Below are 27,295 nucleotides of genomic sequence, written 5' to 3' on the forward strand. Positions count from 1 at the left end.
TTGTATATTTTTATATAGCAATAAGTATTGCCTACCTACTGGGGGCACCTGACATCTGGGGCAAGAAAAACTGAAGAAAATGGCATCGAATGCCTCTTATATACCCCTGGCACACTGACGTCAGGGAGGAAGCAACAGCAACTGACGCCGGACCAAGACTTTGGAAGTCTGGCCGACTGCGGGACCGCCTGATGGCAGGATAACCCAAGTGTGATGACTGCAGCAGTGTGAACACTCGAACATCTACATTTATGGTAGGTACAAAACTGTACTTTCCTTATTCAGTTATGTCCAATAAACATATAAAACCATTTTTTTGTTTTACACCAATTAACTGCACTCAGTCTTCTGTTTCATTAACAATTTTATTAATATTTAAAGAAAGTATGGTTAACACAGCCGTTTCCTTTTTTATGCAGTTTCCGTTTCATTTCTCTTACTTTCTTCTCTTCATCCTCTAACCTATAGAACCTTTTTCCACATCATCCTGATACCCTACCTCAACTTCCTGCTGACTTAAACTTTCTAATACCGTAACATTTTCATTAATATTCCCCCCTCATTTTTTTCTGTCATTAGAGTTTCTATTTCATCATTCATCCCTTACTCACGTCCATCCTTTACGCTTAGTGAAATATCATCCATTTTTCAAGCCCCTCAATTTCATTAGACTCCTTATTACAGTCTAACTAAAAATCCCCTATTTCATTACACTTCCTACATTTCATTAAAAATTTCCTTCTCCCATGTCCTGTCTCCCCACATCGACAACACAAGTTTAGATTTGTCCAACATACCTTAACATTCCTTTTGTTCATTAACAATCACAAAACTTGGTAAATGCATTTTTTTCCTTTTTTTACATCTAAACAGACATCCCTGTTTTAGTTTAGTTTAGTTCCCCACCCCAATTCCATAATTTTTAATCTTCAAAACATTTTCTTATTCATATACTGATTTACATTGCTACTCAAAATGCATTCTTATTTCAAACTTATTTATATCTTCAGTCCAAAATTGGAAGCTTAGTTTTCTTCTAAGCATCTTTCTTTCCCCCTAACCAGTTATTCCATGGAAAACAGAATGATTTTATTTCAAGTACTGTTATAAATCTGTCAGCAGTTTCAAGAGTCTGAAATAAAACTTAACAAAAAGTATCTGTAGCTGATCACGTACCTCCTACCTTCTCCTGCATCCTTTGCACTGTCTCCCAACTCTATTTCTCCATTTTATTTTTCATCTCTACCTAAGAAATTGACTCTCTCAACTTCAAACTAAAATTTTCTAGTAACTCTATCTTTTGCTTTTAAACTACTTAATTATTTCTGTCTCACATTTTATATACCTGTACTGAAGAAATTTGACAGTCTCTGTTTTCACCTTTTGAACTTACTGAAAAGATAGCTTAAATGCCTGTTTTAGTTGCGTCTTAAATTCCCTATGTAATTATGAATGCCTGTTTTAGTTGAATCTCAAATTACCTATGTATTTTGACCTGTACTGTAGAAATTTGATAGTCTCTGTATTCACCTTTTTGAAGTTACTGAAAGGAAAGCCTATATGCCTGTTTTACTTGTGTCTTAATTTCCCTATGTAATTTTAAATCCCTGTTTTAGTTGTGTCTTAAATTACCTATGTACTTTGAATGTATTTTTGTTATTATGCATTAGATAGTGGAGCTTTTCTCCTCAGGCCTCCACTGAAAATGGACATGTATCCAGTTGGACTAGCCCGGTTAACAAATGTAAAATAAATAAAATAAATAAATAAATAAATAAAACAAGTATGAATGTTTTTACTTCTTAAGGTTTAATAGCTAAAGAGTTAACACTGTTAGGCTAAACACAGAACTATTTATCTATTGGATACCCTTTTCTTTATATAATTATAAGAGGCATTGCCCTTTGCAAGTTTGGCACATTTTGTACATTTACAGTCCCTTGTGCCACTACAGCAACATAAGAAAATACAGAAATTCCACTCCTCCTGATCTCCTTCTTCCTTCACAGGATTAACACAAACTTCTGGACTATTCACATGTCCTGCAAAACTGCCCTCCCTGACATACTTTTCTGGTCTCTAATTTCTGGCTACCTGACATGTTGAAGAGTAGAGGAAGTTCACCAATGTGTCCTGCCCAAATTTCCCCAGTAGTATAAATACCACCTCAGGTCTCCTCTGAAAAGAAACTACTAGCTTAGTGGGACTAACCCAGTCAACAAAGGACAAATAAAATAAGTAACTGATGTTTTTCTTCTTTTGCTTTTTTGAACACTACATTTAGTCACAAAAATGAGCAAGTAATAACAGGTGAGACAATTAGACAACAGAAATCTATTTGTAATATGTAAAGCATGCTGTCTTTTGATCAGATATTTTAGTTAGTTTATTTAGTAACAGTAATGCATTGTGTGCATGCACTTTTGTGATGTAGATAATGTATACATAATATGTATGTGTGCGTGTACGTGTGTGTGTATACACACACACACACACACACACACACACACACACACACACACACACACACACACATATGATACAGGTGCTGAACACAGCGTGGTTTGAGGGAATAGTCACTTATTTTGTAACACCAACTCGCGGTGGTGGTGCTGCAGTAGCGTTGTCGCCTCACAGTAAGACACTGTCCGGTTTAATTCTCAGCTAGAGCGTCTTCTGCGTGGAGACATGCGTGAATGGGCGTACCTTTGTTGAAGGTTGTGCGTCAGGGCTGGTAACTCGACACGTACAAATCAACTACCAATCATTAGCGGACCGGAGTTCCGCTGTGGCGACCCCTAACCGGGAAAAGCCGAAAGAAACAACAAAAATTGTGTTTAAATACCATCAGGTTGCTCAGGCAGCCAATAAAGTTTATAGATAAATAAAGGGATACACTTGGATCTTAGCTGAAAAATCAAGTCAATTTTTCCTACAGCACTTGCCATATTTTAACATAATACAGTACATATGCATGTGTGCGATCTTTAAATATTTTTTATGTATGATGGATTGAAATTGTTAAGAAGCATTTACATACAATGCTAAACAACCCACCAATAATCAACACTGGCATTTAACAATGATTAAAAATGGAATTCCATATTGCAAAATTAATTTGCTCCTTATTCTGTTGTTTTCCTTAAGGTTATTTGATCCCTGATTTATAGTTAGAAAAGGATTGCATCAATTTACTTTGCCAATGCTTTCTAAAGTGCTGTGATATTGGCAAAGTTATTGACAGAACCCAAAGTCTTATGAATGTTTTGTAGTAGCAGAACTATTTAGGTTAATAGGATCATAGGTAGGTACTAGGCTATCTGCCCGAAGGCATTTATAAGCCTAGCCAGAATGTGTTGGCTTTCACCCTCCCCCTTAGATTAGTTCCCTGTGCCTCTGTCCAGCAGAGCCACTGAAGTGATCCCTGGGGTAAACTTTCTGTTCCCCATCCACTCGTCAAGGTTTCTCTTGAAGAGTGTTAGCGAGGAGCTCTGCCTAATGTCGATTGGAATCTTGTTTCAAAGCATGGGAAGTCTCTGGGACAGGAATATAACCCTCCAGCACATCCTATTTATTGTTGTGGTGAGGTTTAGATCCCTAGAGCATGTGGCTGGAGGGGATAAGGTTTTCTTTAGGTGGAGCATGCCCATCAATTCTGGGTTGGACATGGCCTTGTATGTTAGGCAGAGATCACCTCTGAGTAGGCGGTATGCAACCGAGTACAGCTGGAGTTTCTTCAGTCGAGCTGCATAGGGCATCTGTTTGAGGCCAGTGATCCTCTTGGTGAGGTACTTCTGTAGTCTTTCCAGCTGTTGCAGGTGTCTTGTAAGGTACATCCCAAATGGGGCGTTGTACTCTATGATGGGTCTGATGAGTGATGAGTAAAGGGGCACAATGACCTCTTTTGATCTGGATGCGAACCATTTTGTGATTAGGTGGGCCACATAGAAGGATTTTCTAACCATTTTGGCAATGTGATTATCAAAGGAGAGATTACTATCTACTTGGGTCCCCAGATCCCTTATTACATTTTCTGTATTTAGGGGACTACCACCTATGTGGTAGTTTGTGGGTACTTTGTTTTTTCCAAATGGGATGACTATGCACTTTTTGGCATTTAGCTTGAGGCCATAATTTTGACACCAGGTATCCGTCTCAGTGAGACCCTTTTGGAGGATATCTGTGTCAGTCGCAGAGTCAATTATAGCCCCTAGTTTGCAGTCGTCTGCGAACTTGGTCAGCCATAGTCCTCCTGTGCTTACCTGTACCTCTGAGAAGTATATGCTGAACAGGAAGGGGTCCTAGGACTGAGCCCTGGGGAATGCCACTTGTAACCGGTTTAGAGTCGGACCTAGCTCCCACAACTCTCACTATGTGGGTTCTGTCCGTCAGCCAGTTGGCAGCCCATCTTGTGACTTAGGGGTTTATGTTCAGGCTGGTGAGCTTGTCTATAATACCAGAATGGGGAATGGTATCGAAGGCCTTTGCGAGGTCTAGGTAGGCTGTGTGTACCACCTTTTCCTCGTCTATAGCCTTGGTAATTGTCTCAAAGAAGTCCACCAGGTTTAATCTAATTATGACTCATTTTATAGTAAAATTACATAAAACACATAAAATGCATGACACAGCCAGCTATTTTTATATTCTTTTAATAATTGTAAAATTTTATGATTGGCTGGCTGTGTCTTGTGCTTTATGTGATCTTATTATAAATGAGTTGTAATTAAATAATTGTTAACACTGATGAAGTGTATATACCGAAAGCTTTGTGTGTTTGTATAATAAACAGTGAGCGTGTCTATTTTGGGATTTGTTTTGCATGCACACCTGCTGAAGAACGCCATAATGAGGCACACGCTCAAACCAGAAATATCACAGAGCATGTGTCTGGGCTGCTGAAGTCGCTGTTCCAGTGCCTTGCTACATCGGGGAGCCCTGCAGTATAATCCACAGACATGTACTGAAATATTCACAGTATGTGCCATGCTACACAACATCATCCTGAGAAAACAACTTTATTAGGATCAACAAGAGGAAGGAGCACACATCCCACCACCAATGCCAAAGTCACGACAGCCACATGCAGATGAGGAGTCAGAGGGGAAACCTGCAGCTGCTAGGGTGTAGGCAGACATAGGTGTGCTCAGTATGCCCTCTCATTGGCTAAGAAACAATGTGTAGCACACTCACTCACCACTTAAGGGCTTAAAACCTTCCTCCTATGCACATACATATAGTAACATTTATTTATTTACATTTGTTTACTGGGAAAGTCCGCCTGAGCCAGAAACCCATTTTCAGAGGAGGCCCGGGGAGAAAAGCTCCACAGAAATACAAGCAATATACTGATGTCAGGTAAATCTCACAACCTTTACCTCCGCATGTATTGACTGTGTACTGCTTGCATCAGACAGAGACCTGAACTAAAACATAATAATATGAATGAGTGGCATATCCTTGCATTTCGTTACAGGAGAACATCAATTATCGGAACTAATTGGGAAACATATGTGTTCATAAAACAGATTTGTTTCTCATAATCAGACATTAAAAGTTTATGCACATCTACATGAAATAAAAGCCTAATAAAGACTAATAAAAGACAATAAAGACTCGTTTGTTTGATAATGGGTATACATATTTTATTATAGTAGTGTGCATGCATACTAAAATGCTTACTACTTATGTACATATTTTACTAAATTTTAAAGAAATCATCAAGTTTTTTGCTTTAAGGCATTTACTTGCCGCTAAATCGTGGATTTTCTTTAGAAAGTTTAATTGGATTACATCACTTTCAGCCTGGGCTTCAAACTGTAGCAGGGCTTTGTCTAAACAGGTGAGTGCTTCACAATGAGCTACAATATCTGGATTAGATTAATCTGCTGCAGACTCATCACCTATGTCAGATGTGCTGGTTCCTGTAATCACAGCTGATACAATGTTATCATCTTCTATTGTTTGAAATCCAGGATCAGCTGCACCACAACTAAGCCATTTAGTAACTTCTTTTTCACAGTCTGAAAACCCCAGTATTGCTTCCACAATATGCACAATCTCTTCTCAAAACTTTGTTTAGTTGGTGAGTGATGATTAACTGTCTGATTTTTTTTTTTGTGGGAAGAGTGTAAACTAAGCTCTTTCTAGAGTGACATTTTTGTAATTCACTCCACGAAAAAGATATATAACACGTATCTTTTAGTGTACATTTTAATAACATTTTCTTCATCATCAGTTAAAAGCAGCTTGTGTAAGAATTGCTTACTGTATAACCGCTTAAGTGTCTGTATTATGCCATGGTCCATTGGCTGGCAACATGTGGTAACATTCAGTGGCAAATATGACACCTGTATAAACTCATCGATTTTAGTTTAAAATGCTGGAAGATGGATGTGAGGGTACATTTTCAAGCAGCAACAAAAGTTTTTCTCTCTTTTTATTTTTTGCAAATTGGTTTTCTTTTATGGCTGGCACAAACACATTATAAAACCAGTTGATAAAGGAGCAGTCCATCCATCCATTTTTGTGACATGTATTTAACAGGCAATGAAGTTCAGTTTGACGTGTTTAAAACATTGCAAATTTTTTCTTTTTTTTTCGAACTGCAAGAATGGGAAGGCTGTGATTTCCTGAAGCATTGGCACAAACAAGCAAAGTTATTCTATCTTTACTAACCTTGTAGCCTGGTGCAGCAAATTCTCATTGTGGGGCAAGTGTTTTTCTAGGCAATGCCTTCCCATTGAGCCCAGTTTGATCAGCATTGTAAATATTGTGCAAACTGTATCCTGCTTCAACCAACTCTCTAACCATCTTTTTAAAGGTCTCTGCTACAGTTTTGTCTGAGAGTTTTTCTCCTTCAATGTGTAATTCACAAATTCCATGATGTGATTTGAAGCGTTTCAACCCCTGAAAAGTTGTCAAGGGTCCACTGATTTTTTTCACTGAATTGTAACACTTTTTTGCAAAGCAAAGTAGAAGAGATTAGTTCACCTGATGACTGTTTTTGAGGAAACCACTTGTAAACAAGAGTCATCTAACTTCGTATTTTATGATAACTTCATGGTTTTTCCCATTGATGAACCATCAGCCGAATTAAGTTTCATCATGAAAGATTCAATGGTGGCTTTTCGCTTCTTTAAGTCACATATTGTAGATTTTCTGACATCATATTCTTGTGCTAATGTGGTGACACACTTACCATTTTGTAGCCTTTCTATGATTGTAAATTTGATTGTAAATTTGTCTTTCAGGGTTACTACTGTTTGCTTCCACTTTAACATTCTGTACACGCAAACACACTACTGGACAAATCTATCTATCTACCCACACTGTACTCCTGCATGTCACTTTCTGAATAGTGCATCACCTCTGGGACTGCTGTTTGTGGCTTTTTTATGCCTACATGTCATTTCTTGAATAGTGCGTCACCTCTGGGTCTGCTGTTCGGATAGCCAGTTGTTTGGTTAACTCACATTTCGATAATCAACGTTTTACTGTACTTGGTAGTGTAAGCAAGTAAAAGAGGAGAGATTTGTACAGAAATGACCTTAACATGTTGCAGCAGAGACTTATTTGACTCATACATGTCCATTAAGTAGTAGGCCTCAGGCATCAAAGATTCACACAGTCATACCCCTCAAAAGTAGTGATGGTCACTGCATTCTCTCAGTTTAACACCATGCATTTGTACTGGAAAATCATTAAAGAGAGAACTTAGAAAGTAGTAATACAAAAATTCCCCCGTTGTACAGGAACCAATGAAGGCTGTCCCACAAATGTTGCTAGTTGGAATAGTTATTTCAAAGACTCTGCAGTCCACAAATGGTTTAAAACACATACATGATTTATTTCGACAGTACAAACAGAGCGATGTAAGTTAAAAATTAAGCGCTTTCATTTCTAATGCTGGAAACTTCATCAGAATAACTGCTATTGTTCTGTCAAACATTTTATACCTTTGTGTTAATTACATTCAATTAAACCCATTTAGTCAGAGAACAATGTTTTAAAGAAACAAGTCACTATAGTTTGTAAACAATTACTGTATATATTGTGTAAACCAGATATGATAAAACATATATAAAACAGCTTTAAATAGTACTGATGTCTAAAAAATGTGTAAACTGATGCTTACACCTAGAAACGTAATCCAGTGTAGTCTATAGATGGATGAATAGATAAATATGTAAATATATTTAAAATACTATTAAATAGTTAAAACTTCTCAATAAATTGTTACTTCAAACACACAAGTACCAATATATGTACCCTTATAGTAAACACTATGCTAATTCAGAATAAGACAATATATGTGTAATATATTATAAGTATAAATATGTCTAAAAGTATATATATTATATAGTATATAATATATAATATATAATTTGTAATTTATAATTTAATATAAAAATGGAAATAAAAATAAGAATAATAATAAAAACAAGAATAAAGATAAAAGTAGATGGGTAAAAAAATATATGAGTGTAGTTGTAAATAAAATTTATGAATGAAATTGAGAGTAAAATTTAATTTTACTATTTATATTAGTTTTCATTCATAAATTTCCATGTTTTTATTTTTATTTTGGTTTTTGTTGTTTATTTTTATTTTATTTGCCCTTAATTTTAGGGCAGGTAAAGGTGACACATGGTCATTCATCCCTGGGGGTGTATTGGAATCCAGTCGTAATTGCCAGATTAATTCTCTATAACTAAGCTGGTTTTCCCAGTCCCCCCCTCTATTATCCCTAAGTACTGTTTCCAAAATCCAGAACTTAAAATTAGCTTCCTTACAAAATAGTGTGTCGGTAAAGGGTGTTGGTTTCCTTTTTCCTATTAACATCGTACATATGTTCATAAATTCTTTGCCGTAGCTGTCTTTCTGTCTTGCCAACGTAATATCCACAACATGTAGTACAATAGGCCAAATATACTACTCCACTGGTGTAACATGTACAATATTGTTTCCCTTTAAATGTAGTTGGAATGGTGGGTAACTGTAGTTCCTCAATGTTTGCTATAAATGTACATTGAGAACATCTTCCACATCGGAAGGTGCCTTTTTTCCTATTATCATTCTCTTGCCTATTCTTCTCAAAAATAGTTTTGAGATTAGGACCCCTTCTGATGCTATAACATAAGTGCCTATCAAACACTCCTAACCTATTGTGCATACTCTTAAAGATATCCCATGTCTTATTTATGGTTTTCCTTATTAAATTAGTGTTGGCATTATATGTCATAACAAAAAAAGGGGTATTGATGGAATTATTGCAAGCATCATAATTAGTAATGTTTGAACTGTAATCTGGAACATTGTTATCTATGTTAACTTCCATATTGGGTAAAGGTATGTATCTACTCCCCCACCCCTTAATCACCTCTTCCTTTAAGGGTATAATAATAGAATATGGGTAGCCCCTCTCCAAAAATAATTTGTGTACATAGTCTAATTCATTAGTAAAATCAATATACTTTGATGTCATTCTGGCCACCCTGACCATTTGTCCCTTGATAATATTCTTCTTCTGTAATGGGGGGTGATTACTACTGTAATGGAGGTAGGAGTTTGAAAAACATGCCTTTCTGAATATTCTAGATACATATGTTCTATTTGTATGATCTTTTTTGATGGTTATATCCAAAAAATGTATCTCTTCTATATTAAATTCATGTGTAAATTGAAAACTAAATGAAAACTCCAGCCAAGCTAGAACTTAGAAATGAAGTGGAATCATTAAAGTAGTCCAAGGCCTTTAATGCCTCATCTTGTGTACCCTTCCACACTATCAGTATGTCATCCAGAAAGCAAAAGTATTTAACTATGTTAACCATAAATGAAGAATTAAAAACAAAATGTGTTTCCCAATATAACATAACAATGTTGGCAAAAATGGGGGCACAAGCTGCCCCCATTGCCACACCATCAAGTTGTTGGTAAATGTCACCTTGGAAGTAAATACAATTGTTCTTTAAAACTAATTCTATATTTTCCAAACTTAATCTAAATTCATTATCATTCAAGAATTTAAATTCAGTTAACATATGTTCAAACCATTCAAGTCCTGTGTTATGCGGAATCACAGAAAATAAATCTTTAATATCTATTGTTAAAAATGAATATTGGGACTGATATGGCAATTGGTTGATTTTATTTAATAGATCCCAAGAATCAATTAAAATATGTGTGTATAAATTATAAAAGGGCTTTAATTTAGTATCAATGTAAATAGCTAAAGGTTGTGTTTTTGAACCTTCAGATGTTACAATAGGCCTCAGTGGTGGGTTTTCCACACTTTTGTGTATCTTGAGAATACCAAACATGGTGGACAAAAATGTTTTTTCAACTTTAAAAAAATCTATATAGTCTTTCATCAATTAGACCTTGTAATAAAGTGTCTTCTATAATCAAATCTATCTTGTGATAAGCTATATTTAATTCATTTTTAGAAATAACTGTGTATCGTCCCTGCACATTTAAAATGTCCATCATTTTTGCTAGGTATAACCATTTATTCATTAGTACTACCCCACCCCCTTTGTCAGGTTTCATAATCCTGACATCTGAGTAGTGGTGTTTAATTTCATCCAAGGTCGTTTTTTCTTTTATATTAAGATTTGGTTTGCAAAAAGTATGTCTATTTTGACGGTAAGAAGTTCTTACCTCATTAATCACCATTTTTTCAAAATTACAAATGTCACTCTGTAAGGGGGGGTTGTAAGTACTTCTCCTTGCCAAATTATCAGAATGTCTATTTTTACTAGTGATAACAGCAGTATTGTTCTGAGGCTCATTGAAACTTGCCAAGACTTCTAAATTTAGTTTTCTAGTAAATAATTTTATATCTACAATCATTTCTGCCAAATCCATCTTCTTAGCTGGCACAAAGGTAAATCCCTTTTTAACTAGGGAAAAATGTCTATCCTCAATTTTAATATCAGTGTAATTATAGATGAAAAATTCACTATTTGCCTGGCCGACTATAATATTGTCTCTATTTAGCTCTATACTATCATAAGTCTTGTCATTTTGTATAATACTGTCGTTAATAAATGAAGGTTCCTTTAGTATCTCTGAACATATTTGTTTGTAACTTGTGCATATGTTGGATGAGAGGGTAAGTTCCGTATTCTCTCGGACCTTCTCGGTCCCTCTTATTCTAAAGGGATGTCGAGGTCACTACACTCACCCTGATAATTGTGCATATCTGTACCAACATCACCTTTTGTCTCATAATCATTATCTCGCTGTCTCCACTGATGAGACCTGGTGTTGTATTGATTTTGATTTGCATATATAGGCCTTCCCCTAACATAGCCTCGGGGCTGTTCTTTTTTGTTGTTATTGTGCCGTAGTGGGTAGGCCTGTTGGTGTTCATAGGCCCAATCATCCTTATCTAATTTACCCATCTTTCTTTTATGATTCTTGACCATAGTGTTGTCAACATCATTAAACACTCTAAAATAATTACGTTTATATTCTTTCACAGTAAACAATAAATCTTCACATATTTCCTTGTTAATTTTATCAATTTTACCATTAAGTTCATCAATTAGTATGTTGTTATTATTAATCATAGCTTTCATCAGTGCTAAACCACAGTTGTTTAAAATGTCCACTATTTCTTTGTAAAAAGTAGAGCCCATAACAGTATAGTTTGGGAACTTATTTAGTCTAAGTCCCTTGTGCACATGTTTTCTCTTCAAACATTCAGTTAAAAACCAGTTATCAAGATTTCGTTTTTTAAATTTAAGCATATATTTCTTTAACAGCTTACATTTCTCTGAATACGAAGTGTCCTGTTGTTTTTGTCTGTGTTCGCGTTGTTCAACAGTTCCAAAGCTTTTATTTAACCAGTCGGCTAAGTTAATTTCTGCATATTTGTCGAAAAACAAGTCGTTATCATTGTTGTTGTCATTGTGTTCCATAACATTCCGCCCACCATGTCTGTGTTCAGTACACAGTCATTAAAGAGAGAACTTAGAAAGTAATGATACACATTGCATTTTCAGATTTCAGACCCCTCATAAGATCATTCACAATAAAGTTGGGAAATTTTGATGCTATCAACTGTCTAACTTTCTAAGAACAATACAGGTCAAAGGTATAATTACCAATTCAACATCACAAATGCAGATGTACAAAGCACTGAGTCATCTGTGCACCCTGAGCATCAGACACAAAGCATATATATCCCTGAATCCAAAAGGTACAAAACAGGGATATGGCACAGTTATCACTTATACAGGGTGTTTTGTGTGTGTGTATGTGGCGGGGGGGCTGTGGGGGTGTGTGAGTAAGAAAGAGAAGCAGGCAGACGTTTGGATAAACCAGCAAATGGCCAGTGAGACAAAATGAGTTTTAAGCTGCAGGGCTGAGCCATGTAACTGCCGTGTGTGTGTCTGTAGGTGTCCTCTAGGTGAAATTGATGTGTGAGTGTTTGCATGAACATAGCCAAGCTCTGAGCTAGATCTTCATCTTGCTATGTCGAACAGGTGTGATCCGTGCATGATGGTAGAGGTGGCAGTTCATCTTTTTCATCCCGGAGAACTGGATCTGCCAGGAGTTTCACTGGCACATCCTCACTCACAGTCAGATGCACTGCTGCTGCCTGAACATGACTGATGTCTGCTGGAAGAGCTCCGTTCAGGACCATGACCCCCTGACCTACCACTCGTAGGTGGGGACAGCTCACCCACTGATGGAGCAGGTGGATGTACTGCCACTATAGTAGTGTCATCAGGCATGACCACATTGGCTAACAGCAAATGATATGGCTGACCTATGCCCATGAGGATGCCATCCTCCCCAGGAGACGTTCCATCACAGACACTGCTCATTCCATCACAGACACCTCTCATTCCAGCCTGTCATCCATCTGATCCATTGAATCAGCAACACAGTGGAGGCAGTCAAGCATGTCAGCCTGTGCCACATCTACAACCCTATTCATTTCTTTGCAGCACCTATGGGAATTTGCCTGTGTCTCCATGACTGTCCTAAACATACATTGAGTGCCATGGGAACAGACACCTGGATCAGGTGGAGGATGGACTGCAGACCTCCTCTAAGCACCCTTAACCCTCCTGCATGACACCTCAACCACACTTTGGCTATGACCAGAGTCAACAGGCACTGAAGTAGCAGTAACCACACTTCCCTGATCAATTGCCTTGCCTTTCACCTGTCCAGTGTCTGAGGGCTCACTGGAATGGGTAGGTGCCGGCCTACTGGCTGTATTCAATGGAATTGCAGGGGGTGGCTGTATGTCATTCTCAGTGTCAGATTCAGCAGACCCCCTGACTTTGCCTCTCTTTGGCCACTTTCATCACCAGAGTCTGCTGATGCACAGACATTAGATGGTAGAAGTTCCACACTTCCACTTTTAAGATCACCTGTGGTAGTAAGCAACAAACACAGGAACAATTAATACCTAAACTGTTATACTCCAATATATGTTAACAAAACAACAGCGCTGTCACTATTAGAAAGTACAGCAATACACACAACAGTCCTGACATCATCATACACCAAAGTATTTCTTTGAAGTGCTCATCAGTATTGACATACAAATGTTTGGCTTTCCATCTGCAGATGAGGGTATTCTCTGCAAGCCAGATCGTCCTGGAAGAAGTTAAGCAAAAGGTAAGGACAAACATCATCACAATTAACAATAACACAGGGGTAATACTTGTACCCCTTTATATGTCCATTAACTATACTTTCAAAAAGAACTTCAATGTCAACTCTAAACTAAGCTAATCAATTAGACTGTGTTGTTAACTGTAGCAATCTTCAATCCCCCCAAAAATACATTCTTGTGAAACAGATGTAATGCATTGATTTAAATTGTTTTGCTGTACAATAGTATTCAACAATTGATATACAAAAGCCTTCCTGGCAGCTCTTCCTGGGACATGCTTGCTGTCCTTGAAGTAGTCACACAGAAGTTGAGGACATGCTGTTCTGCACTTTCGTGGGAGCTGTTTGGATCTTCATTTGATGTTAGTGGTGGTTCTGTAGCAGGCCCCCCAATACCCATCTGATCATGGCCCACTGCAGCTTCTCTCCTCCGTACATATGTGATCATGTCAGTGGCCCTATGGCACACCTGTTCATATGTCCTGCAGTGGCCACCCACGATATTAACATCATTGATAATCTGCTGCCAAATCTGCATTCTGTGTGACATATCTTCCTGTCCCTTTTCAAGCAGGAAGGCACCATGTTGCCTAAAAGCTTCAACAATAACCTGGTTTTCAGCATCAATGAAGAGTGGTCTTCCAGTTTTGAGACACCTGGGTGGCATAGTCCTAGGCATCCTAAAAGACAACAGAAGGATAATGCACATAAGTATCACATAACTACAAAATAACTGTTACCAAATAAAACATTAAAGGTAGCATCTCAGTATTACCCTCTGGAGAAACATAAAATAATCTAGAGATTTGAAATATGAACAAAAGGCTGGATGCAAAAACGGAGAGTAACAATAGCAACATATCCTTGTTTGTGCCATAACAGAAATGCAGCTTTGCTCCGCTTTCAAAGAACAGGCAACTGACACATTTTGCTAACAAACCATCTTTGAAATGCTAAAAGTGCTATCAAATGAACTGTTCCTGAAACATGTCTAGAGATTTATCTCAAAACATTCCATTTTAAGGTATTGCCAATTATGTATACCTATGAAATGCCTTGATAAACATGCCCATGGCATCAATACACTTCTAACTAATGCATACAGATAAAAGTGTAAAAGCCTTTAATTCAGAATTTTCTTAATTACATTCCAGCATATGCAGTATGTAGCTGACAAAATGCAAGCATACCTTCTTAAGTTCAGTAATCTTCTGTGCATATATATCCCAAAGTAATAATCTCTGTTCTGTGTTCTCCACATAAACAAGTCTCCTCACCTTCAGTTTTTCAAGCTAAACGGCTGCCTTTTTATATGGTGTAGATTTGCAGCTGTTAGCATGGTGAAGATGCAAATCAGGTGTGAACTGATTAGAATTGCTGAATCACAAATACTTGGCTGTTTGTAGCAAATGTAAAGATAGTGCAGGCACTCCCTTCAGTGTTTGTTTTTAATGGATTGCATCTGTGAATGATTATCGGTTGGGAGAAGGAAAATGCAACAGCACTGCAGGCTGCCCTACATCCAGTGGGTATGTCAGGTTAGACTTACAAAGTGTTAGATGTAAGGTTGGAAATATAAGTAAGCAGCACACAATTCACAGGTTCTGTTCATTAACATCCAACCTCCCCTTCATTTGTTGGCAACTGCATATGATATTATTTCCGTTTAATATTCTCAACCATTTTAAGGCCAATGATATAGAATGGCTTACAGACTGCATGTCTCAGATTACTGGTCAGATAGGAGAAGGCTAACTGACAAACACAGAGCGGTAAGACAGAGCTGTATATTTGCAAGCAATAATCATAACCGGTTGTGTGATCACTTAGTGCACTACATCCAAGAATAATAAATGTACAAATAATAGTTTAATGGTTTCATATTACTGTAAATGATGATGCAGTTGGTTGTATGCAGAAGGATTTCAGATCCGTGCTGCAAAGGTGTTTGTGTGGCAAAGAGGGATAAGAGACCCTTCCACCATTCTGAAGGTTCATTGGTGTGAGAGTTCAAATACAGATCTATGTAGAAAATCTCATATGACCCAACCTTTTCTAGTGTGTATGTCATAGATTGATTTTCCTCATTTCAACTACTTGTCCTTTTTTTCTTTTTTCCCTTGTTTTCTATTTATTTATTTATTTTGGCACTTAATGCAATCACGGGAAATGGAGGAAATGAATGTCAGGTTTGGCTGTGCTCATCTCATTTGCGTGAAGTGTGGCAGTGCACAAACTGGACAACTGGCACACCCAGGAGGCAGACACAACACTTGCAGACAGGACCCAGACAGCCATAATTGAAATTGGATACATTTAATTAATTCTTTTGGGTATCATGCAAACTCACTAGGTGGCATTGCATGGCAGTTAACACAGAGACCTTAAGAATGATTAGTAAATTAGGGAATGTCATGTAACTAGTCCTGTGGCAGCAGGTGTAAGTGTAGGGCTGGAGTACAGATGGTCTTGGGTTCTAGTACAGGGTGTGCAACCTTTTGTTACTGTTGTGACAGTGCAGTTTATAGCAATGAACTGAAAAAATAGACAAGTGTTATTTCAATATTTTTGTGGCAACAAGTGCAAGTGTAGGAGTGCCACACACATGGTCCTGGGTTCTAATACTGGATATTCCATACAGCTTTATTGTTCTACTTCCCATTATATTCACTGTCACATATAACACTTTAGGTAGAAGAGCTGATATGAATTATATGTATGAGGCTTGAGACAACATTATTGTGTTTTCATATGTATGACTGAGGATCTACTGTGTACTATAGTTCTGTAAGTGTAATTCTGCAATATAGACTTACATGGGCTTTGCAGTTGCCTAAGACACATACACAGCTGGATCTATGTCCAATAACCTTGTCACACGCATACATGTGTAATAGCTCATACAGTCACCTGTATTTATGTATAATTCCTGACTATGTCTGAGCAGCACTCCTTCTGTGGCAAAGATGGAAAATTAATGCTTTGGAAGAAAATGTTTGTCCCTTATGCCTAGGTTTAAATTCTGCAATCTAAAAATCTATTTTCTCAGTGTATAAACATAAAAACAAATGTGTCAGGTCATTACATTTATGCCCCCAGTGCATGTCTGCAAACCTAACTCATCTAACAGTTACCTTCCAATTTATATTTTCAGGATACATCAGAAGATACCCCTCAAACTAAGGCCAAGTGTCAGATTAAACTTTCAGTTGCAATTATTTAATTCCTCTATGCTTGGCACTGCTGCTCTCTGCTTAACATCATACAAACACATTATTCTAGTTTGGAAGTGTTACTCTAGCATTAAAAGTTAATGATAGATTTTTTGGTATTTTATAGAGTTGTATCAAATGAGCATGCATATCACAAATGTAAAAGCAAATATGCATATATTAGTCTGTAGCACAAACCAGTTATTATAGTGCAATATTAGACTGTAGTCAGAGGTTTTGGGTTCAAATACCACAAATCACAACTGTACAGTACTTTTATTTCTTCACTAATATTTACATTAAATTAAAAACTCTATACCAGTGGCACAAATGCCTTGGTGTAACTGTAATCTGTATAACTGGAACACACATATGTGCAATATATTCTCATTTTAAGGATTACTTTCAGCAGTCTGTAGTATAGTATGTATCTGTTAGGAGGTATACTTAAATGTAAGTCTTCAGATAAAAGAGTTGTATAATTATATTAACGCATTGTATGTCACATATTGTGGTTCTAATTTTATCTCTTTTTTTCTCTCACCCCCAACCCTTATCTCTCTTTTTATTTTCAATTATGTGTCATCAAAATGTCTCCATGTCATCCATGTGTACCACATCACTAAATGCTATAAAGCACAGTGAGGTAGGCCAGCCTCAGTGGATCAGCCTGCTCCCGTTCCACCGGCTCCAGCACCAATGCCTAGCTCATCTGGGAGCCAACCTGGCAGTACTGCCTCTGCTGCCCCAGCACTACATGCACCCTCAAGTAGTACTGTCCAAAAGCTGGAGCAGTATTACCCTCTAGGAGCAGTGGTGGAGGTGGTGATTTTATCACTTGCAGTGAGTTGCCAGGGATGGTGCTTATGGATGTGCGCCACACCATTGGTGTACTCCTACACCAGATGGAGAGGTTACTTTCCCTCATGGTCTGTAGGAGGAGGAGATGTCAAGTACTCCAGCCATCAGCAGAGTAAGGTGACAGTGAAGAAAGTCCAATGGGTAAGGACTCGATTCTCACTGTCTCCAAGCTTGACAGGCATGAGCCTGCATTGTCCCCTCCCTCACCCCAATCATGGTGTCCCCCAACTTTTGTGTCCATCACTGTCCCTGTGTCTTATTTGTCTTGTATGTTTGCAATTGCTTCCTCACCTACCCAACTTACCTGACTCAGACATAGCTATGTCCCTTCCCCAACATTACTCTCTCTTTGAAATGAATCTGTCCCACACAAAAAAAAAAAAATTGTGCCATACATAGTTCTCTCTTTTGCACACATGTCATCTTGAAACACCTGATTTCATACAGTTGGATATACAGCATGATTGTGTTATCACCCCTCCTTGTGGAGGTGACATTCGAAATTAAGTTAATATTCTACACATATTTTCAGTTTACATTGTTAAAGAAATGGATAGCTATTCTTTCCTACCTCCCTTCCGCACATTCATGTACTGCTCTCCCGTTGGTCTTCACCCGGTTTGCTCCCGATTTCACCACTTTTCTGTCTACTACATTTTAACACCTTTAATCTGGTCCAAAAATAGAATCACACACAATACACATAAGTAGCAGAAAAAGCACTTGATCCCTCCATTTTTTGGGCTCTATGTTTGCACGGCTGTGTGCATCGCATGTCAATATCCAGAGATGGTGATCTGCAGCAAAATGCTGTGGTTACCTCCATGCAGTGCTGCTTGAAGATGCTGCACTATGCCAACACACAGCAACACATGTAATATAAAGAATTCATGTCATTGCATTGTCAATGTTTATTTAAACATATTTACTTGTATTAAATACACCTGGATTCAAAGCCAGTATCATCTAGGCTCAAAAAGAAATGTGTCAGTACATTTATATCTGCTGCAAAAGAGTCGTTTAAACAGCAGGTGTGTTTCCAAGACTCAGTACTAATGCTCAGACTTAAGCTGTGCCTCGCATGTTTGTGCACTGCTTAACTATGTGCAAATATGGATAGTATTGGAAATGTGTATCTTACATGCATGAACACTTTTCCAACTGTTGTGCACACCTGCTGCTAGCCACTCAATAGAAAAGTAAATATTATTATGTATTACTGTTGTTTACAGTCCATTTCCTGTCTATGGCATGAAATTACTTTTGAAAACATAAACTGAAGGCCCTGTGTAACAATATGTGTTGCCTCCCCCCAAGCACTGCAACCCTAGGGTCTCAATAATTTTTCCACACATATATTACCCACACTATAATGTTAAATGTTGTGTGATATGCATGCATAAATCTGGTAACATGCAGAACTAGAACTATTGACCCATAAGCCTAAAAAGCCATATCTGCAAGGCTAGGGAAGGAATCAGCATGGATCTTAGCCACAGAGACATAGGTGACTTTCAACACACTTGACCCTATACATTTTGGTTTTGTCAAAGGTAGATCTTGCGTATTAAACATAGTGGACTTCTTTGATACTGACCCCAAAGACCTGGATGAGGGATAACAGGACATACCACCTATGATGAGTTATCCAAGACCTTTGACACTGTCCCCCATTCAGGTATCATAGAGAAAGTCTCCCTTCTGGGAATTAACACATACATTACTAGAGCGATAACCAACTGGCTCACCAATGGAACACACTGTCAAAGTTGGGGACTGCACCTCTAACAGTAGACCACTTACCAGTGGAATGCCACAAGGATCTATGCTGGGCCCTCAATTGTTTGGAAGCTATTTCTCTGAAGCCCAGGCAAAGGCAGATGGCTTGTAGTTTACCAAGTTTACAGATGATTGTCAACTGGATACAGTCATATAGAGTCCCCCAATGATGTTAACATATTACAGAAGGGGCTGATGCAAACAAATGATTGGTACCAAACTCACAGACTGAACCTTAAAGCAAAAAATGGCAATGAAGTACCTCTGCTGATTATGAAATACATAGCACCCTCTAAGCTCAAGCATAGTGTTATGAGACTTGGGAACACATGTTGATAGCAATCTGCACTTCAATCTCTATGTGTCCACACTGGTGAAACACATTCTACATTCTGCACCTCATAAATAAGACCATCACATCCAAGACCAGGGAGGTCATAGCTGTGCTGTACTCTACCCTTATTAGACCACTAATTGTTTACAATGCTTCTTTCTATCTGTACCTCACCAAACACCTGCAGCAACTGGAGAAATCACAGAAGTTTTTGACTGGGATAATCTATGGCCTCCAAAACATGACATACATAGAACGACTGAAAGACCTGTCACTGTACTTAGTATCATGCATACTGCTCAGCGGTGACCTATGCCTGGCCTATGGAGCAGTCACAGACCCTGCCCTACTGGAAATGCTGGACGTCTGCAAATCAAATGGGACAAGAATAACTTGCTCCATGGATCTCAACCTAGCCTGTGACATAAACAGAACATGCTGGGGAGACAGCTATATCTCACAAGAATTGCCACTCCTCTTTAATACGATCCCACTGCATGTGAAGCAGTGCTCCTCAGTGACCATATTCAAGTGCATCCTGGACAACTGGATAGGTGATAGTTGCCACCCCAGGGGTGAACTTACAATGTCCTTCATGGACAGTGCCACTTGGTGAACCTGTGCAGGCCTCCCAACATCTTCTCATCAGCATGCCCTGGTGATGTCATCCACTATAAGTTGACCTGCAGTCTTGTAAAAGTCAGACTTGTGCAGTCGCACTTTTGTAAAGTACTGAGTTCTGTAGTCTGTGTACTTAGGTAGGGGTTTTGTTGTCACTGCAATCAAGTGTGTGTGTGTGTGTGTGCTTGTGTGTGTGTCTAGACAGAAAAGCAGAAGTGTGTATCCTACAGTTACTGCTCCAATTCCATGGATTGACAGTATTTTGGTACTTGCACATGCCTACACATCCATTTCTTGAAGGCCTCCCAACATCTTCTCTGCAACATGCCCTGCTGATGTCATCCACTCTAAGTTTTCCTGCAGTCTTGTAAAAGTCATACTTGTGCTGTGGCTTTTGCATAAAGTACTGAGTTCTGTAGTCTGTGTAGTTGGGTAGGTAGGGGTTCTGTTCTCACTGCAGTCAAGTGTGTGTGTGTGTGTGTGTGTGTGTGTGTCTGCGCTTTTGCTTAACATTACAGAGAGCCTTTAACGCTAGCATGAGGGACACTGTTTTTGACATATTCTCCTCAACAGGCAGAAGTTCACCTCATCCTGTATGCTACAGATTACAGTGACATACATCATGACATGGTTTGTAGTCCCTGTGTTTTCTTGATGAGAAAACTCCTGTGGTCTCTCCAGCAATTGCATATGTCTGGTGAGATACATGCAAAAGAGAGCATTATATTCTATTAGTGTTCTGATGAGGTTCGAGTACAGTGCTGTCATACAATCCTAAGATCTGAATATGATGGCATGACTAATGATGTGCACAACATGGACTTTCAATACCATTGTGGACACTTGGTGGTCGAAGTTCAGATTGCTGTCTACATGTGTTCCCAGTGTTTGCATCACTGGTTTTCAGTATAGAAGGGTTGTTGTCAATGCTGTAATTAGCATGGAATTCCACTTTTTAGAAGGTCAAAATAAAGACACGTTTCTGCATTTATTTGTAGATTGTGTGTTTTTTGTCACCAATCATTTGTTTGCTTTAGCTCCTCCTGTAGTGTGTTATCATCATTAGAGGACTCAATGATTGCACCCAATATGCAAGAATCAGCAAACTTGGTAAGCTAAAGGCCATATTCTTTAGCCTGAACTGTTGAGAAATGGATTGCAAACAGTAAAAGGCCAAGCACTGATGCTCAGGGTATGCCAGTGGTGAGAACTCTACAGGTACAGGTTGATTCACCAACTTTCTCAGTATGTGTTCTGTCAGTGAGCCAATTGGTTACCCATCTAGTGATATAAGGGTTGATTCCCGGCTGGAGAGTGTTTCATTGATACCTGTGTGGAGGGATTGTGTAACACCCCTAGGCCAGATCAAGACAGGCAGTATGCACGGTCTTGCCTTCACTCAGGCCTATCACGCAAAATTAATGGGCTGTGGCAACATCACAGATCACCTATGGCATGACTCAGCACATACACCTTCCTGATATGGTTAAGTACACACGTCAACACACTCTCGACTTGGGCTCTGTTCCCATAGAAGAGTGTACATCAACACGCATCCATCTGCAGCACCTGATGCATGCATGTGTAGACACATCCTGACTCTTCTTAGCTGTGAGGTAGATCAACATGTCATCGCGTACCTTTTCTAAATGGACACTAATAATATCTGGCTGTGCAACAGAACTGCCTGAGTTGTTAGTGCTACACCATGTATGTTATGTCTGATAGATTTCCTCAAAGAGGTTATCAAGGGCATGCATGATGACAGCACTGTCATACTGCAGAACTTGACCAGGGTAAGGCATTTGACACAAATCCACACTGAGGTATTCAATCAACACTGTCAGAAGTAGTCAGAAACAGCTGTATCACATATATGGCATCTCACTATGTTGAAATGTGTGAAGTGACCTATGTCTCTGGTCCATTAATCACGGCTGTCCGTTAGCCCCTTTCCTGTCCATTATTTAAGTGATAAACATCTCAGATAACATACACATCTGTGTCCAAGCAGTTGTCAGAAGGACTACAGATTGTGGGCAATAATTGACTCTATCTGTGTTATTAGTATAATACAGACAGTATCAACATGTACCAAAGATTGCTGCCACAGCCATGAGAACACCTGCAATGACAAGAAAACATGGGGAATTTGTTACATCAGAAAAACAAACACACAACCCAAGTGGACGTCACACCCTATAATCAGACCAATAGGTATGTCACCTTTGTCCTGGGGTAGATGGTAAGTGGAACATCCACCAGTATGTGGCCATATGTAGCCACATTGCTGACAACTCCCTTGTATGTAACACAAGTGCTGAGTATTTGAAGGAGATCCACATCAGAGGCCATAATGCCTCCATAGTTCCCAGTCTTCATTACACCTTTAACTGAATACAATGCACCCCTCATGTGCCTCCCTACACAACTTCCACTGATGTGTAACTGAAGTGTACCACCTTTGTCACAGTTAGCTATCACACAGCTTATTGGCCATACCTAGGTGTTCTTTTTGTGGCATAAACATGACTGTCTAATGATGTGGAACCCCCATCAAGTTGTTAAACCAGTTGCATGTGTGCCACCTGTTCTGGTGATGTACACAGTACATACATAAGTGTTTGACAACATTAATGGCATAAATAACATTTGTGACAGTTTGGATTGTGCTCTCTCTCTCTCTCTATATATATATGTGTGTGTGTGTGTGTGTGTGTGTGTGTGTGTGTGTGTGTGTGTGTCTGTGTATTCAATACCCAGAAACATTGGTAGAATTAGCGCAGGCTATGTACAAGGACCCAATGACTCAAGTACAAACAGTGTTCGGCCTCACAGAGGGGTTCCCAGTGGGTGTGGGTGTACATCAGGGTTCAGCTCTGAGCCCACTGCTGTTCATACTGGTGATGGACTACATTAGCAAACAGGCTGGAGAGGACAGATCAACAAAGCTGCTGTATGCAGACGATGTGGCAGTACAGGCAGACTCTGAGCTAGAACTTCAGCAAAGGATAGGAGAATGGAATGCAAATCTGAAGGCACATGGGATGAAACTAAGCACAGATAAGACAGTGATAATGGCAGCAGATTGGGGAACTCAGAAGAAGCTGAGAATAGAGATAGATGGGAAGATAGTGGAACAGGTAAACAGCTTCAAGTATCTGGGAGGGGTGGTTGAGAAGAAGGGTAGTCTGAATGAAGAGGTCAAAGCTGGAATCAGAGGGGCTGCAGCCAACTGGCATAGAGTATCAGATGTAGTCTATGACAGAAGAATGCCAAAGAAGCTGAAAAGTAAGGTGTACAAGACAGTGGTGCGACCAGTACTACTCTATGGTCCGGAAACCTGGGCAGTAAAGGCAGAACAGTTGAGGAAGCTAGAGGTGATTGAGATGAAGTACCTGAGATGGGTGGTAGGATGCACACTGTGGGACAGATGATGAAATGAGGACATAAGAGCAGAAGCCAAAGTAGCTCCAGTTGCAGAAAAGATCAAAGAGAACAGATTGTGGTGGTTTGGGCACATGTGTAGAAAAGCAGAAGACAGTCTGGTGAGGAAGATTTGGGAAAGACAGGACGAAGGTAAGAGGAAGCGAGGATGTCCAGCAAAGAGGTGGATGGATTATGTGAAAGAAGATCTGCGACAGTCAGGCATGAGTGTTGAAGAAGGCAGGGGCGTGGCACTGAATCAAAAGAGTTGGCGACAGTTAACACGATACCACAACCTCATGTAGAAAAATGGGAAAAGGGGGGGCTGATGATATATATATATATATAAAATGGGAAAAAGGGGAGCTGATGATATATATATATATATATATATATATATATATATATATATATATATATATGCCATGCACACCAGTCATCTAGCCTGCATTGCTCATAATGTTGCGTACAGGTGTAGCAGTGTCCACCCAACTCATCCATCAGATGTTACAGTGCCAGGACAGTGTGTGTCATTGCCTTATACAGTGTGGACATATCGCAATAGCTGTACAAGTTTGTTTGTGCGGAATCATCTCTGATTACTCTAAATCACATATACTATGTCAGAGGCATGGGATTACTGATGGTATTCTGATATTGTCTACAACTGTGCATGCTTCTTTCACTGTTGTCCATGAGCCTTTACCTGTGACCCACTTTGTGGAGACCTCTGCTGAGATTACACTCATATTCAGGCAAATCAGTTTTCAGGGCTTCACAGTATGCATCCTTCCCCAGTTGTATGTCAGATCCTGGATGGATGTCCTTTGCATTTTTCTTGTAAGGATGCTTATCTCACACAGACATCCTCCCCATTAGTTTGTCACCTTGTGTGACAGTCACATAGTATACATTTTCACTGTGCAGTCCCAACTGTACCATATTGATACGTGATTGGTGTTGCTGCTACAACTATCTTCCATTGACATGCCCTCATCTGCTGTACATTAGCTTGTTTCAGCTGTCCTGTTTCCCTATGTTCATTCCTACAATTCATCTATGTGTTCTGATTCAATACACACATTTCCCCTGAGTGTTTATTTTACTGTGGCAGTCCATGTACTGTTGCAGATTATTTACACAACTTCAGTACAGAATACCAGGAGTGGGATATCACAATACTCTAAACTCTAGATACACTGTCCTGTACTGTGTTTGGACCATTTACTTAGCATTCATACCTCTCAACTGTCCAGATTTTCACAGAATGTTCAGGTATGTTCCTTATCAAATTTGTGGTTTTCTGCCGTATCATTCGGATGATCTCAGAACTGATGTGACTCAATATTACATGCATTTGAGTCAGAACATGTATCTTAACACAAACCCCTGGTTATTCTAGCATTTTTCTATAGGGCAAATATGTCATACATGTCCCTATTTCTGGGTCATTGTCCCCTTTTATGTTGGCCTTTGTCCAGATGTCTTGCACTAAGAGACTGAAAACTATCTGTGAAGCCTTGGTGATTATTATGAAATTCAGCACAAAACTGCGGACTGTCACCACTCTGATTGAAACAGGAGTACTGTCCATGTTTGCTTACATTGTTTCCTGGTTGGCAACACTGTTGCTAGCCACAAAACTTCACTTAAAGGTGGTGTGTACCTCCACCTGTAAACTCAGTACAGGCTTTGCGCTAAGCCTACATGGAGTTTATTGAATCCCAGGGTATTATTATTATATAACTTTTTAGTTAAAAATGTAAATTGTGACTGGAAAAAATTTACAAAAGTACCACCTACTAAGAAATTGCTGATTTTGTACTTTGTTTTATGTAAATAAGCTAGTGTATAGTCTTCAGTATTAAATTTGCATTTTGTAATTCTGACTAAGCTGGTAATCCTGTTCTAAATAAAGTATCTGGCCAAAACAAAATTTAGTCCTCCAGGTTTTATTTGAGATGGACTCAGCAGTTGGACATTTACATTTGGTGGAGCCAAACTTGAAAATAAAATATGTAAGGTAGTCTGGAATAAAAGGAAATATACTGCTACCGATGGACGTTGCTAATAGTGTAAAGGTATTACTTTAGATTCTGTGGTTCCTAAGCAGAGGTAATAATGACAACCATTTTATTCTTTCTGCATATTTTGTGACATCTTCAAGTTAATTGATGTGTTTCAGTGACAAACTGAATATTTTATGCATAATTCTCAGTGAAAGGCATTTGCAGGGTCTGTGTTGTTTTGCTCACACACACACACACACACACACACACACACACACACACACACACACACACACACACACACACACACACGTCACCACTCCCCCACATGCTGGCACTCTCGGTTATGGAACTGTCCAGTTTATACTCTGAAAGATGTTTTTTAGTGTAACTGTTTAAAATTCACTGCTTGATGCAAATACTTTGGTTTATTTTATACCACACTTCTAGAGATTTAATAAAGCATTTTATATGTGCAACTGTACAGTGACTTGCACAAGTTATGTCTTTTTATAGGATTTAATTGTGAAGTGGTATAGTTTCTGTTCTGTTAAAGTTATTTTCAAAATGTAATAAAATTTAGACATATTCAAAATATGGTTTCTTAAAAACATAATTTACAGTTCTGTAAAAATTTGTATTTTTGAGTAGCCAACAATGAATCAAAATCTTTTGTCTATTTTGAAAAATGCAGTAAAGAAAAAAAAAGAGTGTTATTTTTACTGATGTCCAAAGAGCCCATGGATATTGTAAAAATATTGTTTTGAAATGCATTTATTGCATCTCCACTAAAGACAAAGCTGAGAATATTCTGATCTCTTTGTAAAGCATGATTCCTACTCAGTGCCATCTATTAATCTTTAACCCCTTTCACCTATTTTTGCCGAGTTAAAAAATAAAATAATAATAATGTGGTTTGCAAGTTTATACACTGAGATTTTAGAGAGACATTCTAAGCAAAGCACATGTAGGACACCTAACATAAAGCTATATAAAAGGAGAATTAATGTGTAAACTTAGGTGCACCACACATTAACACTGAATATGCTGAGTGGTAGAATGACCAGGTTTTAAAACAGTACATCACCGGGGGTGGGTGGGGGTGGACAGGTGTGGATTTCCAAGATTTTCTTAAAAAGCTATATGGGATGAATACAAATTGTTCATATTGTCACAAGACGAGTTTTCTACTGAAATTTAAATTAACAGTAGCTGTAATTAACTAGAAGGATAAAAATGACATGCAGGTTTCACAAATAGTTTTTAATGTTTTTACAAGGTGTTGAGAAAGAAAAGCAAAGATAAGCATATCTCCAAGGGCATGTGACAGGTAACTATATGGAGAGTTTAAAAAAACTTCACTGACTTCTGAGTAAGGTAAAAAAAAATAAAATAGACCGAGAGTTAGGTCT

The 27,295-nt window shown here is 38.6% G+C and overlaps 1 protein-coding gene across 1 annotated transcript in view; it reads left to right on the forward strand.

The window, feature by feature from the left end:
• The window catches only part of SLC66A2 (solute carrier family 66 member 2), a 1,460,443-nt gene that overhangs the window by 387,953 nt on the left and 1,045,195 nt on the right, over positions 1-27,295 (forward strand). The window lies entirely within an intron of this gene.

Source organism: Protopterus annectens, chromosome 3.part1 (genome assembly GCF_019279795.1).
Source record: "Protopterus annectens isolate FY-2018-M chromosome 3.part1, PAN1.0, whole genome shotgun sequence".
Taxonomy (NCBI): Eukaryota; Metazoa; Chordata; order Ceratodontiformes; family Protopteridae; genus Protopterus; species Protopterus annectens.